The sequence below is a fragment of the Cryptomeria japonica genome, chromosome 6, assembly GCF_030272615.1.
Source record: "Cryptomeria japonica chromosome 6, Sugi_1.0, whole genome shotgun sequence".
NCBI classification, from domain to species: Eukaryota; Viridiplantae; Streptophyta; class Pinopsida; order Cupressales; family Cupressaceae; genus Cryptomeria; species Cryptomeria japonica.
In genome coordinates this window covers 100,165,430-100,191,446 of record NC_081410.1, presented here as the reverse complement: position 1 = coordinate 100,191,446, position 26,017 = coordinate 100,165,430, and positions in this window count along the sequence as shown.

Here is a 26,017-nt window from a genome sequence, read left to right as displayed (position 1 = left end):
AGGCTTCAACATGTAATGGGGCATTATGTGGCTAACTTACAGAGGTGTCATCGGCTTCTGTGAATGTGAGGGAATGTGGAATGGAAACGTATCCCACCATGGCTTGAAACTGGTCCACGTTCAGATCAGTAGGAACGGCGGTGTCTCTCAAGATTTTGTCAAGAATAGCTTTATGAGCAGGGGATATGCGTAAGAGCTCAAGGATGGAGATGAGCGTGGGTGTCTTCCCTAACTATTCTACAAGGTCATACTCAGGCTTGGTTGATGAAGAAGTAGTATTTTTAGTAGAGGCACCTAGCAACATAATTTTACCTCGATGAGTTGTAACATGACATTCAGAGGTAGGTTCGGAAGAAGATCCAACACCTCTTAGAACAATCTTGGGTCTCTGAGGAGGATTCTCAGGATTTTTGTTCTTGATGGTAATAGTAGAGATATGATTGTCCATTGAGATGTGATTGATAGTTGAATCATAGTTATAAGGTGCTCTAGTATAGTTGGCCTGATCATCTGTGACTTTGGCTTTTCCCTTGTCATGCTTTGGGAATGGTTCCTTAAACATCTCATGTTCTTGATTGGATTAGTGTCCCTCAATCTCAATGTCACCTCTATCAATGAGATCTTGCACAATGTTCTTTAGTCGATGGCAATTACCTGTCTTGTGACCCTTGCTCTTATGAAATTCACAATATTCATCATCGTTCCACCAATTTGGTTTGACCTTTGGTTCATATGGAGGAAAATCTGGAACTGTGATCACTTTATTTGCCACAAGCTTTTTGAAGACTGATTCAAGTGGTTCTCCCAATGGGGTGTACTTCCTTCGTGGTCTAGAAGTTGTTTGAGTATTCACTTGATTGTTTGTAGAACTTGATCCCGAAAAGATGAACTTGGGTCGCACTGTGTTAGCATCAACAACACCATCATTGACTGTGTTCTTGTTTTTATTCCAAAATCTTGGCTTGTCTTTTCCTTTAAAGTCATCTTTGTTTTCCTTGAATATCTTAATGACTCCTTGTTCAATTAGAACCTTTTCTGTTGCTAAGCCTTTTTCAATGACATCCTTGAAGGTGGACAAACAAGCTTTCCTTAGATCATAGCCAATGTCTTTGTTAACATTTTGTGTGAACATCTCTACCATTTGATTCTGTGGAATTTCACAAGAGCATCTACTAGCTAGATTTCTCCATCTTTGCAAAAATGATGCAAAAGATTCTCCTTCTTTTTGCTTAGTATTGCACAAAGTAGTGATTGAGATATCTGTCTCTATATTGTAGGAGAAATGTTGAATAAATGCCTCTGCTAAGTCACCCCATGATTTAATACTAGGTGGGAGTTGGGAGAACCATTCCATAGCTTGATCGCCTAAGCTTTGTGGGAACAATCTCATCAAATATGTTTCTTCTGCCGCTACCTCAATGCAAGCTGTGAAAAATTGTCCTATGTGTGCCTTGGGGTCCCCTTTTCCTCTATACTTATCAAATTTAGGCGTCACAAAGTGTGTAGGAAATGGAGGCATTAGAATGCTCTTGTCAAATGGATAAGGACATATGTCTCTCATTGTGTACGTTGGCTTTGGTGTATTTATGTCCTCCATTTTCTTTTGTAAATCTCTGATTTGTTGCTCCAAATTGCTCTTAGGTGGAGATCGACTTCTTGAACCATATCCTATGTTTGAAGCACCAATTGGAGGAGGAGCATATTGCATATATGGATGATATTGATCATACACATGTTCATATGGAGGAGGTCTATATTGATGCGGCATATATGGAGCACTTGGTATAGATTCATGTTGAGGAACCCCATATCTATTTTGCGCATGTATACCATATTCTACAGGTATGTCATGTTCCATTGTGTTGCCCCCAAATTTGACACGGGGTTTCCGTGTGTCCAAATTTTGAGCATGCCTTTGAGTATCCACTTGTTTTGGTTGATCCATAGCTTGAGCATATCTATCTGCATAAGACTTCCATAATGGTCTTCGAAGGTAAGTATCATATGTTTGACCATGTGTATGTGGGACTTCTGGTTTTTGAAGCAAAGCTGATGGTGATTCAGGTACCATATGTGGTCCTCTATTTCCTCCACTATTAGGTCTCCTTTGATCCATGTTGGAGTGAGTTTGTTGCAAAGGTCGGTTTTCCATAAGTTGAGACATGTCAAAATCATGAGGTATCTTGGCTCCACTTTGTGCCATCATGTGTAAAAAGTATTGTCTATCCCTCCTCATTATTTCTTCAACCAATCTATTGAAATGGGGATTCATAATGGATTCTTCTACATCTGCTGAATGTATTGAAAAGTTGTCCACATTGTCATTGTGTGTAGCATTGTTGTTTGTAGTGTCTGCGTTTTCCACATTTGGAATGTTTCTATAAACATCCATGTCAGGCAATGTAGTGTGCTCAGGATTGAAAAATAAATCATTGTCATACTCATAAGAACTCATGTTTGCGGACTCTTGAGCTTCTTTAGCTTTTCTCCTAGATTTTTGAAGATGGGTTTCAACCATGAACTAGGTATTGACCAAGATGTGAGAGACTAGATGAAAAAATGGCAAGAGTATGGAAGACCAAGAGTTGTATGGAGTGAAAATGAATCTGAGGTGTACTTGCAATGTCCAAAATGTAAGACCAAGTATGTATGTAGTAGAGTAGGTGTGACTTCCAAAGAGAGGATAGTTTCTCTTGATGAGGTAAGTTGACCTTGACTCTAAGTAAGACCAAATGAGACCCAAAGGTAAGAAACCTTGATGAGGGACCACTTAGCAAAGTGTAGTTGTATGTAGTGTGTTGACAAAGTATGATGAGGACAAGCAAGTGACCTTTTGACTCAAGTTTAGACAATTGTGAATGTAATGAGAGATGTAAAGCAATGATGGACTATGTGAGACCCAAAGACACGTTGAATGCTAGATGAAACCTGAAGAAACAACCTAGGAAGCTCAAGTATTCCGAAACTGATTTCTCTTGTTTGCTGGACTGTAAAATTTTTCCAATTTGTGAAGTTGTGACCAAATCTGAATGTTTGACTATTTTTCGTGACAAGAGGACACAATGTTGATGAGGACTCAATGTTTGCAAGTGTTTAGACTCAAAATGACTCCAAGAAAAGTGTGTTGTTTGATGTAAAGTTGTTTTGCATACACTTGAAGACACAAAAGACACAATGTTTTGCTGTTTGGTCTTGATTGTTTGAATGTTTAACATAAGTCAAGCACAATTCTTATGGCTGGCCAAGACAATAGTTGTTGATCCCACATGGGGTTTTACCCCCGAGGCTACGCTATTCAGAGCGGATACTTAAATGCTTGACCTCACTGGCTCCACCCTTGGCACTCACTTCTCGGGTCAGCCAAGCATCAGTCCCCATGAAAACTCCCCATGGCAAACTTTGTATCTCTACTAAGAATCGTATGTGTGTGGGCCGCTACCAGAGGTCCGACCTCCTGCCCCAACAACTAGAAGGATTTGGGCTTCTAAAACAAAAAGGTGCTAGTAAGGGCATCTGCTTATGTGGCCATACATGCGGCACTTTCAGCTCTATAAATACAGAAGGCTCCCAGCCGGTAGGGGTTACGCCCTACAAATGATCAAATAAATTTGATCAAATGGGTTTATGGGGAGACATAGTGTCGGTATGAACTAATCAACACACATTATTCATAGTTTTCACCATGAATACATTTGATTATAGTGGTTCGGATGAGGTGGGTTTTCCTTGCTACCACTTGGGTCGTTCTCTTCTCACTAGTAGTCCTAATGACCACACGGGAAGACAGACCCTCTAAAGATTAAACAAAAAGAGCCTATTGCTCAAGACACAAAAGACAATGATTCAATTTTAGTGCACCAATTGAAGTGTTTGCTAGTCTATGAAAACAAGGCACACAATAAAAATCCAAAAACCCTTGCCAAGGACCTACAACAAAGATTTATTAGTAGTTTGGATTGTTTCAAATGATCACCCCTTCCTGCAAGCACACAAGTTAGGTAAATTTTAGATCCAAAAGACTTTGTGAAATAGGGGCCTTCAACAATGCGTTTTGTTGACCAATTCAAAGACCTGATTCATCATAAAAAAATCTCAACTGTAAAATTTTAAGAGATTTCCAGAAATGTAAGAAAATCCAAAAAATTTGCTAATTTGCTCCAAAAATTAATTTTTTTATGAAAAATAATAAAAAATTCATATAAAATGCAAAATCAATCCAAAAAATCTGAAATTTTTATTGAAGAGTCTTGATAGTCTTCCAAACCTGCACAAAAAATTTTCTGCAACAAATCTAAGCAGTTTGTGAGATATGAGTAAAATAATGCAAAACCCTAATTTTCAAAGATCTAATTTTTGAAGAATAATTTTGCATCAAATTTAAAATCAAAAATAACAGATCCTATGTATAATTCTGAGAGATTTCCAAAAATGTAAGAAAATCTAAAAAAATTGCTAATTTTCTCTCAAAATTAATTTTTTATGAAAAATCATAAAAAATTCATATAAAATGCAAAATCGATCCAAAAAATCTAAAAGTTTTATTAAATCTTTCTGATACTTTTCCTGACATGCATAAAATTTTTTATATCAAAATTCAAAGCCGTTTGTGAGATCTGATCAAAATAAAGAAAAACCCTAATTTTTAAAGATCCGATTTTTATTGAAATATTTTGCATCAAAATTAAATTCACAAAGAACAGATCCTATGTATAATTATGAGAGATTTCCAAAAATGTAAGAAAATCTAAAAAATTCTCTCATTTGCTCTCAAAATTAATTTTTTATGAAAAATCATAAAAAATTCCTAGAAAATGAAAATGTGCTCCAAAAATTCTAAATTTTGGATTGACAGCTCCTGATACTTTCTTCAACCTGCAAAAAAAAGTTGGTGCAAAATTTCCTAGCTGTTTGTGAGATATGATCAAATCTCTCCAAGATCTTGATTTTGTGTCCAAAACCCTAGCTGCACAAGGTTATTCTCCAAATTGTTTTACAAAATAGCAATATAGAGTTAGAAAAATCTACAAAAAAATATAGATCTAAGAAAAATCCATGTCCCACGGGGCGTGCCAAAATGTTTATGATGAAAATGGATAACAATAATAACAATATTGAAAAGCTAAATGAATTCAACCACAAAACCCTAGCCTAACAATCAACAAAGATCCACCATAACATATGAAGATTACCTAAGACAATGCAAATCACATGAAATCACAAAGATTATACCATCACATGTCCAATAGGGTTTTGATCTCCATTCTTCCTATCTCCATTGATCTTACTTGATATATATTTGCTCTCAGATTTTATGTGCACAAGAGCTCAACAAAGAACGGAATGTGGTTGCAAGTAGGATCGTAATGTAGTCAAGTCCTCCAAATTGTCGATTAGGGTGAGTGATTAGAATGATTCATTAGGGTTGATAATGAAGGAAGCATCTCCTTATATAGAAGACACTATATGAAATGGAGGGATAAGATTGAGAGGTGTAAAAGGAGGTCGGCTATGATTAGAGGGTAGGTAAAAGAAATAATAAAATAATGAAAGGGGTAGGTAGTGTAGGAATTAAGAGATGAATGACATGTGTCATGTGTAGAAAAAGATAATGAATTAATTAAATAAATAAAGATTTATTTAATTAATAGAAGAAGTAGGATAATTAAATAAATAAGATATTTATTTAATTTAGGAAAAGAATAATTTAAATAAATAAATGTATTTATTTAAATGAGAAATAAGGCTAGAAGAGGATAAATGAATTAATTAAATAAATAAGGATTTATTTAATTAATAGAAAAATTAGGCTTAGATAATTAAATAAATAAAATATTTATTTAATTAGACATGACAATTTTGGGTGTCTACAATAATAATTAATAAAATTACAACATGATTCTTAATGTCCTCGGAATTTATACTGAAGTAATGAATGTTTTGTCCTTTGGAATCGAATAGTTTTTAATAGTAATTAATAAAATTACAACACGACTCTTGATATTTTTCCCTTTAATGTCATCGGAATTTACACTGAAGTAATGAATGTTTTGTCCTTCGGAATCGAATAGTTATTAATAGTAATTAATACAATTACAACACGACTCTTGATATTTTTCCCTTTAGGTTTTACTTTTCTACTTTTTAGAGTTTTCAAAATAAGAGACTCGTAAATCATAATTGTCTTTCATTTCTTGGACAAACTTGTAAATCGAGAGAGATTCAAAAACAACTACTAGATTGAGGAATGCAAGTTGCAACAGAGATTGTCTGCGCCAATCTAGTGAAATAGAAATTCCAACTTCCGGGTAAAATCTAGAACACCTACATCCCGCCTTTTTTGCTTTTGGTAATCCCATGGTCCAATTTGAGGGTTAGCATTTTCAGGTTTTTATCTAGCATTATTAACAATAATAGTGATGGGGAAAACGGGAAGCAGTAGTTCAACAAGAAGCCAAGTGAAAAACAAAATGTACCTAACCAAATTGGTTAAAACACTAGGTTTCACTAATGAATACCATGATATTTATGACCTTGCTATCCATGGTGAAAAGCGTATCATATATATTAGATATACATTGTCTAGTAAGGTGGTAGATGCATCCAAGGCAAAATTTACTGTTTTCAACCCAATGTTACAACAAAAAACAAATAAAATCACATCGTGGGATGTTGGATTGGGAAGCATGGTGTTACCTGAAGTATTCCCTTGCCCTGATTTTGTCATTGTCTGCGCCAAAAATTATGATGAAGATAAAAAAATAATTGTCAATAAAAATATAAAAGAGGAAATTCTATCCATAAACGAGGGAGAATTTACTCGTTTGTTGAACCTAGGATTTGAAGCCCAAAATTCAAACGTCCAAATTGACCTTGAAAAGCTGGCAGGGAATTATGAGAGTCTTGATCCAAGTCACAGAGATTCATTTATCAAAGCTCTAATAAAGATTGGTACTGGTATTGTGTTGGATCAGAATCATAAGCCTCCTTATGATTCTAAAATTTTAGTTCCATGGCTTGGGGATACTATTTCCTTGCTGTTGTTTTGCCTAGGACTGGAAAATGATAGGGAAGTGGGTGCAAGCCTTCTTGAAATGATTTATAATATCCATTGTGCAGGTCAGCCAGTAAGATATAATTTTATTGAGCACATTGTAAAATCCATGCAAAAACAATTACTAATGATCAAAAAAGGTTCCTGTAAGACATTTAGGTTCTCATCCTACTTGTGCTATCTCCTTCTATCCAAGTATCGTGCAATATTTGAGACCAAAAAGCTTCAAATTGTGAGCTATAAGATTGATGAGAAGACTGGGAAGAGAATAGAGTGTCCAATATATGATTGGACCCCAAAGATAAGGATGCATGATAACAGAAAGAACTACAACCATTTTGTAGACTTCTTTTTGGCACCAATGTATAATGAAATTACAAGCACTCCAATGCCTAGGTTGCCTGTGTCTTGTAGAGATTGCATTCAACTTGGAAGTCAAATAGAATTGGCTGACTAGTACTTCATGGAAGAATTCACTGTGTTAAGGTTTTATGGATCGACAGTAAAACCATACAGACTTCCAATACATGTGACAGAGAGGGTATTTGCATTAGAGTATGTACGACAATTGGAGAGCACAAATAGGCACTTCCATGGTTAGCAAAAGATGAGCATATTTCCTTCCTTGCCTTTCTCATGTGGAGGGTTCACATTTGAGAGAAAAGCATTCATTGTGGCACATGATTTCTTGACAGTTTTTAACTTTGGTGATGAGGGTCTCTGGCGGTATGATCCAATCGGTGTAGTTCAAGCAAGGCTTAAGAAAAACGGGAACTCTTCAGCGTTATGTCAACATGAAAGTAAACCATTGCTAGAAAAGCTTAGAAAAAAGGACTCCTGGGATGAGGTTAAAAAAGAGATGGAGAAAATTACAGCTGACAATAATATTTCAACAGAAGAAATTTCATCACAAATTATGGCATTGCAAATGCATACAGAGAGGACAACAAAGGAGGGCCAGGGCATCCAAAATAGGAGGTCCTACAATTTCTACCTAAAATCTGCTAATCCATCTAAAAAATCTATTCCCAAATCAATTTTGCACAAATGTAAAGAGAATTATTTCACTCAAACCAAAATAAATGATTTTTGGACTATGAGGAGGAATCTCGGTGAACCAAAGACAAGTGCAGAATTTGAGAGCATCGACGAGGATGCAGAGTTTAGAAAATTGTGGGATATGGAGCATGGCGGGACTGAAGGTGATGATGATGAGCATGAGGTTGTCGTTGAACCCCCTCCAACAACTACTACAATCCCAAAAATATTAGGTGGAGTCAGTGAGTCCATGAAAGAAAAATATAGAAAAGGGGCAAACCTTGTGGAAAAAATGGGTTTTGAAGGTGGTGGTCTAGGTGCTAGAGGAGATGGCATTTGGTATCCACTTCAAGTACAACTTCCATCATAGTCAAAATCAAAAGGTCCTTATAAACCAGTCATTGGACTTGATTCTTCATATTCATCATGGATAGGTACTACTCATTACCCTCAGGGTCCACCTTCATTTGTTTCAGGTTCAAATCCACAACCACCACCACATCATGGTATTCCCTTTGGTGGTGAATCAAGTGCCACTACCACTGGTGGAGAATCTAGGGATAATATTCCTATTATTGTTCAGTCAAGTGCCATTGTGATTAGTGGGGTTGGCATGGGTACTACTACTGATACTAGTTGTCTTTGTGTTGGACAAGGGCAACAACAAAATATCTCTCGCAAGAGGCCACTAGAGGTAGATACTCAATCTCATACTATTGAGAATCCTATATCAAGTGCCACTGACACTACAAATCAATCATTTGCAGCTTCAGATCACACACCTCAAAAGACTATGAAAACTACACATGAAAGTGTCAGTGGGAGTGGGACAACATCAGGAACTGTTGTTGGTAATCCTGGTCAAACATTAGTTAGAACACAGGAATAAGTGGAACTGGAGCCTATGGTATTCCTATGTCACCTTTCAAACATTCAATTGCTTCAGCAAGCCCAGATTTTCAATTTCATGATTACTATGAAAAATATGAACACACAAAAAAAGCAAATAAAGAAAAAAAGAAAGCATTTCATAGGAATTCCGTGTCTGAAGTTGTAAACGAACAACCTGCAAGGAATAGGGTATTTCCAACATATGACCCACATAAAGATATGATTGAGTTCATGGTTATTATGCCCCCGGACACATCTAAAGATAAAAATCCACCACACAATTAGATAGATTCCTCTCAATTTCAAGTTAGCACCCTCCGAATGGATTTTTCCAATGTACATAATGTGGACAAAATTAGTGTGTCAAAAAGGACTAATGAAGTGGTCTACACTTCACTGCTAAAGGTGGAGAGAGAAAAAAATAAACTGGAGAAACAAATAGAAAAGTTATAGGTAGACCTGGAAAATGAAAAAATCAAGGAGGAAAGCAGTAGATAGCAAGTGCAATGATTTACAGAAAAGGATTAAAAATTCGGGCTTTATAGTAGAAATTGTACATCAGGAGAAGAAGGATGCAGAATTGAAGGACCTAACTAAAAAACTAGCTAAAAGCAGTAAAAAATTGTTGAGGAAAAAGCCAGTTTTCAAAAATTATACAAAAGTTATGAGTCTGCTGTTGCTGAAATGAGAAAGTTATAGGACCTATTGGATCATGGGAAGGAAAAAGAAAAACATTTGCAAGAGGAAGTAGATGAAGAAAGAAAAAAATGTTCACAAATGAAAGAAGACCTGCATAATGCAAATGATAAAATAAAAACTTTGGAGGATAGATTGAAAGATAATATGAAAAATACAACGAAGTATATACAAGAAAATATTTGGCGGCAAATAATGCAGAGGAGTGAGAAGTTGTGTGAATGGTTTCAATTGACTGAAAGTATGAGACAACATTTTATAAAAATCAAAGGGCACTATGAGAAGAGCACACATGTTTATTCAAAAGAGGAAATGGCAAAAAAGATTCTGAAAGTAGTCTACAGTTCCAGTGACAGCTACTTGGCATCCAAGGGAATTAAGAGCCACATTAATGCCATAGTTAAGACATCATCTATCATTCAAAAATGCCAGAAGCTAAGGGAAACATCAGAAGTCATGGACAGTTGTGGAAAAAAGATAGTGAAGCTGCAAGAAAAGAAAAATAATTTGATTAAACCTGGTTTGCCTAAGCCTATTGACACATCAAATAATTTCATTGGAGAAGAAGATTACAAAAAAGTCATGGAGATAAAAATGAAGTCTGATTTAGACTTGCTTCCAAAGGACACAACTCCCAAAAGCTTTCTGGAATTCATCCAACCATTTACAACTCTAAATACGGTATTGGATGAAATAGTGATGTCAAGTAAATCTTATAAATATGGAATGTTGACGAAATTGGAGTTGACTTTCCATAGTTTACAGAATATTGACCTTCCTTCAGACGAAGAGTGGAGCACCCTACAAAAACTGGCACAGAATTCTTAAGAATCATAGTATGTATTGCACAATTTTCTTCTTTTATTCTTAATTTCAATGTTTTATGTTTTCTTTGTTTGCTATTTTGCTAATCCAGCCTATGAATCTATGATGCACTCGCTAATGCTATTTTGCTAATCCAGCCTATGAATCTATTTTATGAATCGGAAAAAAACAACACTCGATATTGCTATTTTGCTAATCCAGCCTTTGAATCTATGATGCACAGTGCAAAACTTCAACCAGTAAATTTGTATTCTCAAATTATCCCTTTCTTTAACATTTATGCATTTCTCTATTTCTGGTTAGTAGGTTTTAGGCACTGCTATTATATATGTTTAATTTGCCATGGTGTGAATTAATATTTAATTTTGAACTCTATTTTTTGAACAGGAGACATCAAACATGTAGCAGATGTTAAATTGCTAATACGGCCCGTGATGGCCATATAAATATGTGTTGAGTTTGTGATTTTGTTGTTTAGTGTTCACATGTTGCAAACTTGCAATTCAACCTGAAGCTGTTGTTGCTCCCTTATTTCTATAAAAGGGAATTCAGGGTCATTTGCAATTTTGCAAAGGGTTCTACTTCTGAAACTTTGTATTCACTTTTGCATGGACATTGGAGAATCACACAGGAGTTGTTGTTGCTCTCTTGTATCATATGGCTATATTTTGAAAGAATTAATGAAAATATAAGTTCTCGACATCTATATTACTATTGAATGAATTGTATCATATTGTTCTAAAATGTATCACATAGATTTGAGACTCAAACATGTATAAATAAACAATAAACATCTCTGTATCAATAAACACGTTATGGTTTTTTTTTTATTATGCTATTTTAAAACTGGAAATAGAAAGTTGAAAAATATAATTACAAATCAATATTAAATTCTAATTGAAAAAAGTAATATGCTTTTGTAATATGAATGATGAGATACAGTAATAAGATTAATAAATACCAATCCCTTACAATTGCCATTCATCCTCATCAAATTCAGTGCTTTCTTGATTCCCGTTTGTGGTTTCTTCACTTTGAGTTTGAGTCTGCATATCTTCGCTGAACTGCGTCTCAATGCTACTAGTAGCTCTAGTAGTCCCACTGGCACTTTGGTTTGAAGTGTTGCCCAAACCTCTTCTTTCACATTTGGACCTCCAGATTTGCAGTGCCCTATCGTAAGGAAAAGTGTGGACATCATACCTAGATGTATAGAGCCTCAAGCAATTTTCCAAATTGTTTTCTAGTTTGTTTCTTCGCTTTGATTTTAGGAACCCCAAAGCACTGAAAACTCTCTCATCTTCCACCAAACCCAATATCATGGTAAGACATAAATCAGCAAGCTTCACATATTCTGACATTGAATCACACAAGGATTTGTTCTCAACTATATATTTCCAAAGCCCTGTTACTGATCCCTCTTCGCGGGGGTTCTCCATTTTGGCATATTGTTCTTTCATAGTGTATGCAAAACGACATGATTGCTCTCAAAGATGAGTTTCGTCTAATATTCCATTTATAGTTACTCCATTAAATTCTCTAGATATGCAAAATTGTTTTACCAAAGTCAGTAGCTTACTTCGAAAATTAGTTGCACTGTTGAGGCTCCAATAATGAGGAAACACAATAGACATGGCTTCGAGTAGGTTGTCAGGAGGGAATCTGCTTCTAATTTGTGAGGAAAGATCATATGCAATTTTCTTCACAGAAGTAGTTACAGTCTCAACAATCTTGTTGAAATCTTCATTTGTAACTCTTGCTAGTTTCTTCCTGGGGCACTTTCCTGGTTCCTCAGAGTCGACCGTGGCATAGAAGTGCATTGGTATCTTAACTCCCCGTACATTGGCACATACCTCCCCATCTGCACCGATTTGTAAAAAGTTATCAGGATTGTTCAAATCTGTGAGTGTTCGCCACTTAACAAATTTTTCATCAGATAGTGTTGGTTGATTTCGATAGAGATTGTCGAGGGTCAGGCATGTCATCTTACGCAGCGTAGCATATTCTGCAATATACAAAGCTCTTTTTTGGGCAGCCTTCATAATATTCCTCATTTCCTCTAGCATGGGTAGAAGAGCTGCTAAAGTTAAGAGTGTCTCTAAATTACTTAACCTGCCAAGAAGTTCAGGAAATTTCAGTTGATCTGATTCGTCGCGAGTTGTGTGAAATAGTCCAATCAAGGATAGATATTCTAAAAACACTCGATGCACTAGACCATCCAAAGAGATCCATCTAGTATCATTATCCTTGAGAAGCTTGTTCCCATCAGTTAATCCATCAGCAAAGTGTTGAAATTCCATAAATCGCTTAGGACTTCGACAGAAGTGTGAGTAGAGCTCTCTGATTAAAATTTCAATTTTTTTAACCGAAGCAAACTTGCTCACAATTCCAAAAGCTAGATTCATTCTGTGAGCTATGCAGTGAATTGCAGTAATGTACGGTGCAAATGAAGTTTCAATCTTTGTACAAAGTTCGTTCCTGTGACCTTGCATTACTGAAGCTCCATCTTCTCCAACACAAACCAATTTTTTGGCTACCGTCATGTCATCCATACCTCCATATTCAATTAAACTTCTCTTTACTAGTTGAAATAAATTTTTCGATGTCACACTCTCCTTCATTTTAGCAATAGATAGTAGATGAGGTTGGTGGGTATGATTCGCTACAGTATAAACATGCATGCATACCCATGAAGTATTGTCTACTACGATAACTTCATCTAAAGAAAATGCAATGAAGTTTGACTCTCTTATTTTTTGCTGTACATCTTCTTTTTCAACCTCAGCAAGACAACTTGCCCATTCCCATCCACTATTTACTAACCAGTGTCTATTAGGATAGTTAGGAACTTTCAAAAAGTGTAATAAACCACTAATTGATGGGAAATCTGTCATAGCATGCCCTCTGCTCAAAATATGAAAAACAACGCTTAACTGAACAACTTTTCCCAGTTGTTCTATTTGCATTACTTTTCCAAAAACATATTCAATAGAACCATTAACTTCAGCAGGCTTCATCTATAATTTCTCATGAAAATAATACTCTTCGGCATTCCTCACATGCTTACATTCATCCTTTGTTTTCCATCTTATCTCTGATTTTTCAATCCCGTCTATCATTCATTTTTCATAAATTTTACCCATATGCTTTTCTATGGTGTCAAATTTTAGCTGCAACCTAATTTCTTTGTTATGTTTCCAAGTGCAAATCTTACACCTACATTCTATTGGAGGCTTGCCTTCAATTGGAATCTCCATTGGTTCAATGAATGGATAGTTTGATGCCCAATTAATTTGAAAATTCCTCACTGACATATCCCACTCCCGATCCTTTTTTGATTGTGGTTCACCCTTTTTTGTTATGGCTTTTCTTTTCCCCTTCCGTGCATTATCACCCAAGTCGATTATATCATTCTGGCTAACTTGGGTATCTACCAGATAATCTTCTTCAAGATCATCCTGATCTGAGATATCAGGTTCGTCGTCGTCTTCAACATGCAGTGCAGGTGGCAAATTTTGTACTTGTACTTGTGATGATGTACCTTCCTGATTTTCACTAGTACCACAATATTTTCCAATGCCAAAGTATGAAGACAACGTTCTACTTTTTGTTGGCCTCTCCTGGCCGTCCCCACATTCAGGTTTCCTACCCCTCTTCCTATTTGACATTTCCAATGAAATAAAGGCTGCCAAAAAAATATCAATTTGCTGAAAAAGCAATAATAGACTATAATGTATAATATACCACTTCAAAAATATGATCGCTCACCTTTAGGCTTTAGGTCACTAGCAGTCACCAATACAATCAACGACTCAACAACAATGATTTTCCTTGGTCTGAAACTTCGCTATTGATCAAAATTCAGAGCCTGGAACCCACCAGATTGTGTTGAGATAGATTTGATCTTTGCATGTATTTATACCAATCCTTATATGGCGAATTCCGTGGGAATTTTATATGGTATACAAATATTTGGCGAATCTCGCGTAACTATAACATGACTTATGTAATTTTCGAGGTGATTATAGGTCATCCAAATATGACTTATGTAATTTTCGAGGCAATTATAGGTTGTCCAAATACGACTTATGTAATTTTTGAGGTGATTATAGGTCGTCCAAATAATAGGCGAATACAATATAGTTGACAAAAGTTGGGGTGAATGGAGACACGCGTCGGCAAGATGTCAGGCAAATTGGGTCCCCCTGGCTAACAAACCTTCACATGCCTATAGGAAAATTAAGGTCATCTATTAAGGCAACCTCAGAGAGTGTAGGCGAAACAATTAAATTTACCGTGTGTCCACCATATATTGTATTGGCAAAATCATTGCATAGAAACATTTATTTGCATAAAACATATGGTGATCGGGCCGTGATTTTGACGAAAATTGATAATGTTCTGGCAACATGGCCACCCCCAGTCGGTACAAAATATTCGCCATTTCCGACACGTGAAAATTTTTCCATTGGCGAATATTCACCACTAAAGTAAACTTTGCTTTGAACTAGGATGTAAAAATTATAAATATTAATAAAATTTAGTGGTTCTCCACTTTAATTTTTTTTAAAATAAAAAAATACAAATTTAATATCAATTAAAATATATTTTAAATTAAAATTTAATTATATTTTAAAATAACATTTTTTTTTAACCACGCTATTGACGTGGACCGAATTGTACACAACAAAAAGGGTTTAGCAGGGGGGCTACTACCTTGGGCAGTGCTGCTACCAAATAGTAGTAGACACTACCCATTGGTAGCGCTGCTAGCAGCGCTACCCTCCCACGTGGTGGGGTATACCCTGCCACGTGGGGGTATATATATATATATATATATATATATAAAGAAAAGCCCCAATTTACTACACAGTCACAAATTGAGACAAAACAATAGAATCCAAGAATTAAATTTTCAGATGACCAAGATTTTCATATATTATATTTTTGATAACCAATCCCAGCAAGCTAAAACTGGGAAAATTTCTCCAACAAAATTTCATATTTGGGCAAATGAAATCAATTTACACACATTCATCCAACTAATTTGCCAAACACACACTAATTCGACAATTTATGAACCAAAATAAGAGATTCAAAATGAAATTTCTTAACCAAAACCTACACACCCATTTTTAGTATAAAAAAGACAATTTGAACAACCAAGAATTGATCTGGAGGTTGAAAATGAAAGCAAGGAGGATTCAAATTCAAGATTTAATTACAACTCTTGCTTATTCCACAAAATTATGAGATTTTCAAACAAGCACAACCAAATTTCTTCTAAATCAAAACAATCTCTTTTAAACAAAAACCAAGGAGATAAACAAGAATCCAACATCTATCAACAATCCTGGAAATGATTTGATGAAGAGCCCAACTTGCAAGCTCAAGAAATTTCTTCTCCCACAAATGCCCCAAAAATTTCCATTTCAGAAAAAAAAAACAACTCCCCAAAATATTTTTCAAAACCTAGGTTAAAAAGGAAATTGTTTGACCAAAAATCCATTTTTTGGGTTGAAATTTTTTTTCTCAAATAAAATCATTTCCAAACAATTCAATATGAAAAAATTGCTTTTCTTCCAAAATTGATTTTCTCAATTGAATTAAAACTAACATTTCTATTTCAAAATGCAAAAGAGGGTAAGATATTTCTATTTTGAAATACTATTTAACCTTTCCTTTCAAAATGCATATACTTAATTAATTCATCATTTAAAAATAACCATTTAATCAAACTTGTTACAAACATGAATTTAGCAATCTGATTATTGATTAATCACACAAAGGGGTTCTAATTTAATTTAGTCCCTTAATTTTCTAATGCATAAAACACATTCAATCTAATTTAAATACTTGGGATTTAATAATCAATTTTTACCACACGCACAACATGCAACTCAAGAAAACCAAACAAATACACGACCCGCATACCCAACCAAAGGGGAAACTGACGGATGACTGACGACGCTCACTTGAGCACAACTAGGGTAAAATGTAGGGTCTTATGACTACCTAATCCAATTCCTTTAGACCTGTAAGGTACACTCAAATCTACGAATCTAGGTGGAGATGAACCCAATACCTATGCGGTACTGTACCTATAATCTCCTGCAATAATGAACCACACATGCATACATATATATATTCCATGAAAGTGTTAGCCCAAGATTAATAACACGAATCATAAGAACAACTAATCTTACATAAGAATTGATGTGAAAACAAGATTTATAGGTACACACAATAATCATAATACCTGACTATAACATTACAACATGGTAAATCAACCATCCAAGAAAGCCACTAAAAAAGTCAACCAAGGTCAAATCGTTTTAAAATCTGATTAGAACAAAGGTACTACATGGGATCTTATAAATTTATAGATGTGGTAAGTTTTAAATTTCTTTGTTCTATTAGCGATGTAGAAGTATGCTGCGTGGAATATCTTCCAAGTCATGAGGACCTCTTTGTCTCGTTGAGTTTTCAACTCCTTTTAAAAGATAGGAATATTATAGAACAACAACATTTTATGCACATGGGCATCCTCTTGGAGAGGATAGTTGTTGGCCCAATAATCTAGAAACTCCTAGAATATGGTGGGTAGTGTGACATTTCTTGACTTGCCCCTAGAGAAAAGTAGGCTAGGTGGAGGGTATAATAGATCACTAAAGGATCCACACCTATTTGATTGAGGGAATCATAAATTTATTTGCCTTAGTTTACTTATATTACATAATCAACAATGATTGATGATTTTTACTTAGTTTGGGTTGGAACAATGTTGATAATATTTCTAAAAGTTTTGATTAAGTTAAATGATTTTTTTTTAGTTTGTGTACTTGTAACATGTTATCACTAATATTTACCTGTCAAATCACAGAGTATCATGCCACCATTATATGTTATTTTTAAGATTTAGTGTTTTCTCTACTACCACTCTTACAAGTAAATTGTATTAATGAATTGTACAAACATACATACAAAAAATTAATTATTATAGCAAATTCATTACACATCTAAAAATATTAATATTACTTACTATTATATAAAAAATCTTAATATAACAAGAGTTGTGATACAAATAGAGTCTCTGCCTTTTGCCAAAAAAATGAGATTTGTTCTATGTTCAAAATATTTAAGTGATACAGGGAAATAATTGTTACAATGTAGGAAATAGTTGTTTTGTGGTAGTTCACTCTTCAATGTTTGTGTTGTTTTGTGGTTGTCTTAGGTCAATTAGGGGAGGCCAAACAAGCTTCCACCTTCACGTGGTTGGCCTTGTTAGTATATAATGTTTGAAAAAATATTCTTGAAGCTAAGAGAAGTTTGTGTAAATATATTCATTTAAAATAAATAATATTATATGCATGTTGAAATTGTCAAATCAAAAAGAAATTATAGTCTTAATTATAATTAGTTCATTTATCATTAGTAGTGTAAGAGCCTTATCTCAAACTCTAATAAAAATATACTAGGATATATATAAAACATGATTTTTTTTGTTACATCTTAGCATATTGTTTCTCTATTGCCTTTGTGGCATATCACTATGTGTGCCTATGATGTGTGAATAAATAACATTCCATATAGTTTATATTATATGCATGTTGAAATTCTCAAAGTAAATTTAAGAAATTATGAATTTAGAGGTGAAAATAAATATTCATTATAGTTCTAGTTAAAATTATTTCATTTACCATTACTAGTGTAAGAACCTTATCTCAAACACTAAAAAGAACACACTAAAGATATAAAACATGATTTTTTTTTGCTATGACGTCTTAGCATATTGTTCCCCTGTGGCTTTTGTGGCATATCACTATGTGAACATGGGATGTATGCATGACTTAACCACTATGTGTACCTATGATGTGTGTAAATAAATTATATTTTATATAATTCATATTATATGCATGTTGAAATTCTCAAAGTAAAAAGAAATTATGATTTCAAAGGTGAAATAAATGTACATTTTACTTATTCATTATTACTCTTATAAAACTTTCCTTTATCATTAGTAGTGTAAGAACCTTATCTCAAACACTAAAAAGAACATACTAGTGATATAAAACATGATTTCTTTTGGTTATTACATCTTAGTATATTGTGTTCCCTATGGATTTTGTGGCATATCACTATGTGAAGATGGGATATATACATGACTTAACCACTGTGTACCAATGATGTATGTATGAGCTACCGTGTTCTAGTTTAGACAGATTTTTGCTAGTTGTAAGGAGGTGGTAGAAGTTAGGATCCATTAAATCAAATATTTAGCAAGTTATTGACATATCATTAATATCTATATGTTGTATTTTAAAAGGCACACCTTGGATACGACAACTAGTATGTGATATTTGTCTTGTCAACATAGCTAAAGATGAATCTAGAAGGATGAAACCTACAATATAGTGTGGGATGCATTGACATTCCTATTTCTAGTTGGGATGTATTTGGAGGGTGAGTATTAGTGAACCAAGTAACGGGATGATGCATACAATAAGGTTGCATCCACTTCCTACTGTCAACTGAGCACTATGTGTGAGTTAATCACTATGTACATGTATAATAATGACCTCATTTGTTATGTATTATTATACTTATGTCATTTCTAGTGATCACAACATGTAGTATGAGGTTCTTGTCTTGTCGTCAGAAAAAAAATGAACTATGAAGATGATGGGATCCTTGGTTTTAGTATAGGTTGAATTGAGATTCCTCTTTCTAGTTGGGATACACTTAAAGCATTATGTGATGGTGAACTAGCTGAAGTAGACTCAAATATAGACACACATTCTAAAGTAGGCTCTTGCTTAAGTGATAGTAGAAACAACCCTTACAATCCTTATGTAAATACATTGGCATTGGTAGACTATGTCACAAGGCGTCATGTGTTACCAAAAAGGATGATTCTTCTTGTTGGATATTAGATTGTGAAGGAGACATTCTTTGGCTAATAAATAGAAAATTTTAAGTCATTCTCATTAGATACGTTTGACTCTACAAACCTTTTACTATTGTTTTGGTAGAATTCAACAAAAGTTAGGGAATAATAGAAATTGAAGCATTGGGTTTCTTGAAGATTTAGTGACAGATAGGTGAAAGATAACTTCTCATTCTCCCATTCATGGATTGACTATTATATAACACTTATTTCAAAGTTGTGGTAAAACTAGATTGTGAATGCTAGTCATGTTAAACTATTCCACATCATTAGAAAATTGAGTCACTCACAACTAGTTGTAATGGTTGAAGAAGAGATTAAGCATACATACAATAATGGTTGAAGACAAGAATGTAAATAAAGTGGTTCTGAAGTATAAACAAACTTTTATAAAAATAGATAGACTATACCTTAAAGAATCTCTCTAAGTAGGATGATTATACTCAATTGGTTCAAGTAGTAAAATTTGGTTGGATGTCGTCTATTTTGGAGTGGCCCATAGGATGTTCATTTTTTAAAAATAATATATTGAGCATGTTTTCCTAATTCTTCATTGATCTTCTTGAAGTTTAGTTAGTTGTTTATTTGACCCACTTACATAGTTTGTATCAAATGCTTTCAAATCATTCACAAACTAATGGAGCTATGACTCACAAGGAAAGAAGATGAGTGGAAAATAGTGTAGGTGGGAGAGTACCATATGTGGAAAACCTTTCTCACATGTTTAGAACCTTTTACACAAGACTTAGTTGTAGATTTTTTGGATAAAAAGAGTGATTGTGTTGAAAGATATTAGTAAGGGCAAGAAGTAGATGCTACTATAGTTGGACTAGTGGAGCTCAACTTTGAGGAGGAAGCCTCCATTGAGGATAAGTTTGTAAGTGCCATATTAGAACTTGGATCTCACAACCTATTCAAGGATATTGAACTCAAAAGAGCTAATAAATTAGATCATAAAAAGAATGAAATGTGCTTTGAATTTGAGTCAATCTAAGGCCCCCAAAGAGTCATATAGATGAACACAAAGTTAGGACATACCACATTGTGGTTGGACTTTGTGCAAAATGAAGGCATTAAGATAGATAAGAGAAAGAATACGAATTAAGACCACATGATCAATCAACTAAAAAAAATCATGCCATAGAAATACATAATATATTTATTTAAGAAATTCTAAAATGTAGATGTCAAATAATGAAAAATTGTTAAATCGACAATAGACTTCAACATTTAGACTAACCATTTAAAAGATGACGCAAAGGAAGTCTCTAAGTATATAAAATTTTTTTTCCTATTCATTCAAAATAAAATATTTCACATTCTATACAAGGGGCCTATCGAGTAGTGCTCATAGAGGAGTTTTCATAGAAACAAAAAAAGCGTGGAAAGAAAAGGTAGAAGAAAAAAGGTTAAACATGGTAATGGAAGACAAGCTTATGAATAGAAAGAAGTTATGTGCTAAACATGGTGATGGAAGAGGCCAATTAGGACCAGCTCAACATGTGAATTAGATTGTGCATGAATTGCGCTGCATTTAATGGCAAAAAACATTTTTTTGTTTGTATTGTCAAAATCCTTTCATCAAACATGAAATTAGGATTTTGATCAAAGGATTCTTATGCAACCAAATAATTTTTCTACAACTAATAAGTCAATTCATCTTAGCCTTTAGATCTATATATTATGAACGAAGCTATAAAGGGATGTCCTTCAATATTTTCTCTTATATTATCTCAATAACATTTTAAAAAAAACTTGGCATTGTTCCTTTGAGAATATTGAGTTAAATATCAAAGTATTGAATGTATAAACCTTCAAGGAAATCTAGTGAATATTTTCACTTGAAAAAAATAAAATATTGATTTCATTTACAATGGTATGTTTTATTCAAAGCCATATAGGAAAAGGAAGTTCCATAGGAAGGGGCTTTAGAACAATGTCTTAAAATACTCTCAAAACAATGAAGAATGTGAGACAATTTTTTCTAGAAATAAGAAGAGATAAAAAATCTGAAAATCTGATATTTTTAATGATTTGTCTGCAAGTTTGAGTGATTTGAGAGTAACACTGAAATTTTTCTAATGGTTCCTGTGAATTTAATGTTCATTAGATTGGTCATATATTGAAATTCTGGTGTTATTAATTGTCATCGCTCAATACATGTGTTGGTAAAAATTGACATCAATTTGGTAGTCATTAAATTATTTAATTCTTCAATTAGACACCCACATGACCATCATCACGAAAAATATTTATTTAAATTTGACGCCCATTTAACTATTATCTATAAAGTATGAGGTCAAATTTGACATTAGTTATTTTGTCATCTCAAAAAAAAGAGTTTGAATTTGATGCGTGTTCAAACATCATTTCTAACTTTAGTGAATTAAATTTGACTAGCATTTAGCATGTCAAGGATAAATCAATTGAATAAATTTGATATTCTTTTGACAATCACACAAATATTAGAAGTTAAATTTGATGTTTGTTTTTTATTAGAGATAAAATAGGTTTTGAGGGGACCCGAAACACCTTACAAGTTTTGAAGGGACTTGAAACCCTTAGATTTTACACGGATTCGAAACCCAAAATAGATAGTTGCCAAAAGATTCAAATTTGATAACCAGCAACCCAAACTCGGCCAAGCATCGAAGAGTCAAATTTGATGTTTGTTTGGTTGTTACTGTACACATTTGAAGGTCAAATTTGACAAACATTAATCTGTCATGTGTATAATTAATTGGGCCTAAATTTGATGCCTGTTTAATTGTCATCGATTAGAACTATATGATAAATTTGATGCTCATTTTGTAGTCACAAGTAAAAATATGAGAAGTTAGATATGATGTTCGGTCAACCATCATTTCAAAGATTTACATTTCAAAAATACCTTTTTTTTTTTTTCTTTTGTCATCAATTTAAACAAATTGAAATGGAGTTACCTTCAAATTTCATACTCTAAAATTTAGATAGCTAGCATGAAATTTATTTAATGTTGATGTAAAATTTATTATTGATTTTTTTTATTTATGCTCTTAAAATCAATGCTATATGGAAGCAAATGACGTAGAAATTTACGAGTCTGTTTGATGGAGTTGTGCAACCGATCCTTTTACTTTTCAACAAACAATTTGCATCCTTCATGTTCAGTATGGAAGTGCCCCATTAATAAATTCTTAATAAACTCTTATTTGTTAGTTCCTCATTTTAGCTATTTTCTTGCATCGATAACTCTAGGCAATAAAAAAGTAGACAACTTTGCTAATGTTTAGTGACTTGATGATTTTCAACTATTTTTGTTATTTTTTAAAAATGTTTTGCAACTACAACCTAGTATACAAATAAATAATAGGTGTCCATTCTTATATTTTGCAAAATAAATGTTGGAAAGAAAATATATGATAATGCTTGTGCTTCAACGTCTAATTGTATGGTCCTTGTCATGAATTCTATTTGTTGTTTTGTATAATGTTGTTTAGGTTCAGTTGTTTCATTGTTAAAAATTTTATTAAGTTTTCAGCTTGTCATATTGCAATCTTTGCTAGATTTTATTTAATGTTTTCTCTTGCAAGTTTTTAACATGTAATTTTCATTTTTTCAATAAATAAATAAAGAATCAGGATATAGTCATGTTATAAGAGAAGGAAACAAAACTAGCTATTTTTGTTTAATGAGAGACTATTAAAAAACACAATAACAATACCTCCATTAAGATGAGTATTTATCAATTTAGTTGTTGGGTCAATGTTAATATTTTGTTAATATCTCAAAAATATTTAATTCAGGTAGTTGAGAATAAGTAATTTTATGTAATGTTTACACAATATTTTACATGATATAATTTTGAGTGTTCATTGATAGTATTTTGTAATGTGGGTTTCTATACTTTTCATCTTACTAGTGTTGGTATTAGAGTCCATGGTGGGAAATACATTGGATGCAAGTAATGTGGAGATTTAGTAGCACTTGAAAAGAAGAGAAATGTAGCATTTTTTCACTTAGCTTAGAAAAATGGTATGAAAGATTGTTGTTATTTATTTTTTGAAAGTTGAAATCTATTTTCAATCCATTGAAGATATTGCAATTTATTAAATTTGGCATTAATTGTGACATATATTTATTCAAATGTTATTCTCCTTTGTAGTGACTAAAATGTTGGGCTATGATTTTTTTGAGTTGAAAGTAAATTGAATTTAGTGAAGGGAAATTGGGCATCCCAGAACAACCATCTAAGATCAATATGTGCATGTAACATCAAATACAAACTCACACTATTATGCCATAAAGCGGAATCAGGCATGGTTTATTTCCCACATTAACCCTTAGAGGAAAGTGATTGCAATTTTAGATCTTGCAAGATCGAAGAGCAGATTCAGCAGCATGCATACATTTAGATTCAACAACACATAATCATAAAATAGAAGAAAAAGACAGAATCTAATAGAACACAAATTTATCATGGGGAAAACCCTTTCAGGTAAAAAACCCCACACTCCAAAATCAAAGAACCATTGTATTATTCAGCAAAAAATATACAGTTACAATACAATTTTTCAGGCTTTAGGCCTCTACATGGAGATTTACATCCTGCTCTATCTTGGAGAAAATCCGGTAGCATAACCCCTGGAAAATGAACTCCTCTCTCTTCTCAACTCCTCTAGCAATTATTACATTTATAGAGTTTACAACGCAAAAAACAATAGCTTCCCAGAAGCGTCTACATTCAATGTATCTACGAATGTAATTAGAAACTTCCTTTTGCATAACTCTTGCATAAATAATATTTAATACAAATATTATTTATTACATAAACATAAATCATCTAAGATGAGATAAACAAGCCTTTTGCTAATTTGGAACTTTCCATTTTACTCCAAGCCTATCCAAGTAGAAGATTTGGTCCTGCTGAAAATCTTTCCAAAAATGTGTCAAAAAATGCAATGGCCACATGTCACTTGGAAGGGGGTTTGAGAAGCTCCTAATAATTTTACTTCTCCAAAGTTCCCTCCTTGTGCCAAGTGTCACAATTTCCTTTCACCTCAAAGCTTGTTGCACCCAACTTACCATCGAGCCCCCCAATTAAGCTTTGTACTTTGGAAACTTAATATATTCCATTAAATAAATAAAATCAACACATAGGACCATTAAAAATAATTAAATAATTTCTTTGGGACTCCTAAGGTTGAGGCACCTTATGTTATTATGAGGATCCGGTTATTACTAAGAGGGTGGGGGGAATCAGTAATAAAACAAATATGCAACACTTCAAAAAATTGTACCGATAACTACTAAAACAATCTCTTAAGCTGATTTAACAAACCATTTACTCAAGTGTTCATCAATATGCAAACAAAAAGATACCAAATGCACAAATCAACAATGCATCCACCACATGAACACATAGATTTTTCATGTGGAAACCCAACTGGGAAAACCATGGTGGGAATTAGCACCCACAATATATATTTGCACTCTTTTGGAATACGCCCGATTAAGAGCTTACAATATGTCAATGCCAGATTGACCATTAGTGATCATTTGATTCGCCAGGCTGGGCTGGATCTACAACATAATTTCAAATTGATAAATGGTATTATTTATCACCTACGAGGGAAAAGTTAGAACAAACAGAAGGCAGGCTTGTCGACATGGAACAGGTAAGTGACAAGTCAGGACACTTGGATGCCGATTGATTCCTGAGGTACTATTTTGAATATCTTTACTGATTTAGGGTTGATTAGACAAGCAAGGACGACATTTCAGTGGCATGAAAGGATTGGATAGTTTCTGAGTTAGAGATGGGAGATCACAGATTTCTCTGAGAAATTAGAGGTTTCTTGTTGTCAGGGATTCTGAAGCAAAATTTGTATAGTCAAGGAAGAACAAGATTTGAATAAAATCATTAACATAAGGTGAGCCTTAGCAAGAGGCAATGGATTTGATAGACATGTTTTCTAGAATCCATAGCTGGCAGGTTGAGTTGAAAGCACCAAAATGATGATTTTTTCATGTGAATGAACATCACCAGATGAAGTGTTTTTTATTATAAATACAATAGGGTGGTGACTAAATTGGTAGAAGAGAAAAGAAGCCTTTTCATTTTTGAGAGCATTTCTTTCCTCTGCAAGGAAGATGATGTTTGAGCAGGATCGTGCATGGGGTTGTTGTGTGCTCTGTGATAACGAATGGGTGTTTTTCTCCTGTATGAGTGTGTTTATTGTCAGAGGGGTTGTGAAAATGAGAAGGATTGTCAGAGGGGGTGTGAAATACTTTTCTTATAAAGAAAGGCCACACATAGCACATCCTCTGCTTCTACTTTGCCAGAGGATGGTAGGAGGGGTTTCGAAGAAGGAGCTTGCAGAGGAATGAAAGAAGGATTTTTTTGGGTGGGGAGTGGCAGCTAGTCATCTCTGTGGCTGCATGGAAGTTGTGATCCATCCTCAACATATTATGTTTCCCCTTAGGCTCCTCCTTCCACTTTCTATGTTCCTAGGCATGGAGGCTCGAGCTCTTCTTCTAGTTTAGAGGTGACTTTTCTTCTTGTCGGGACCCAATATCCCTTCCGAGAAGGG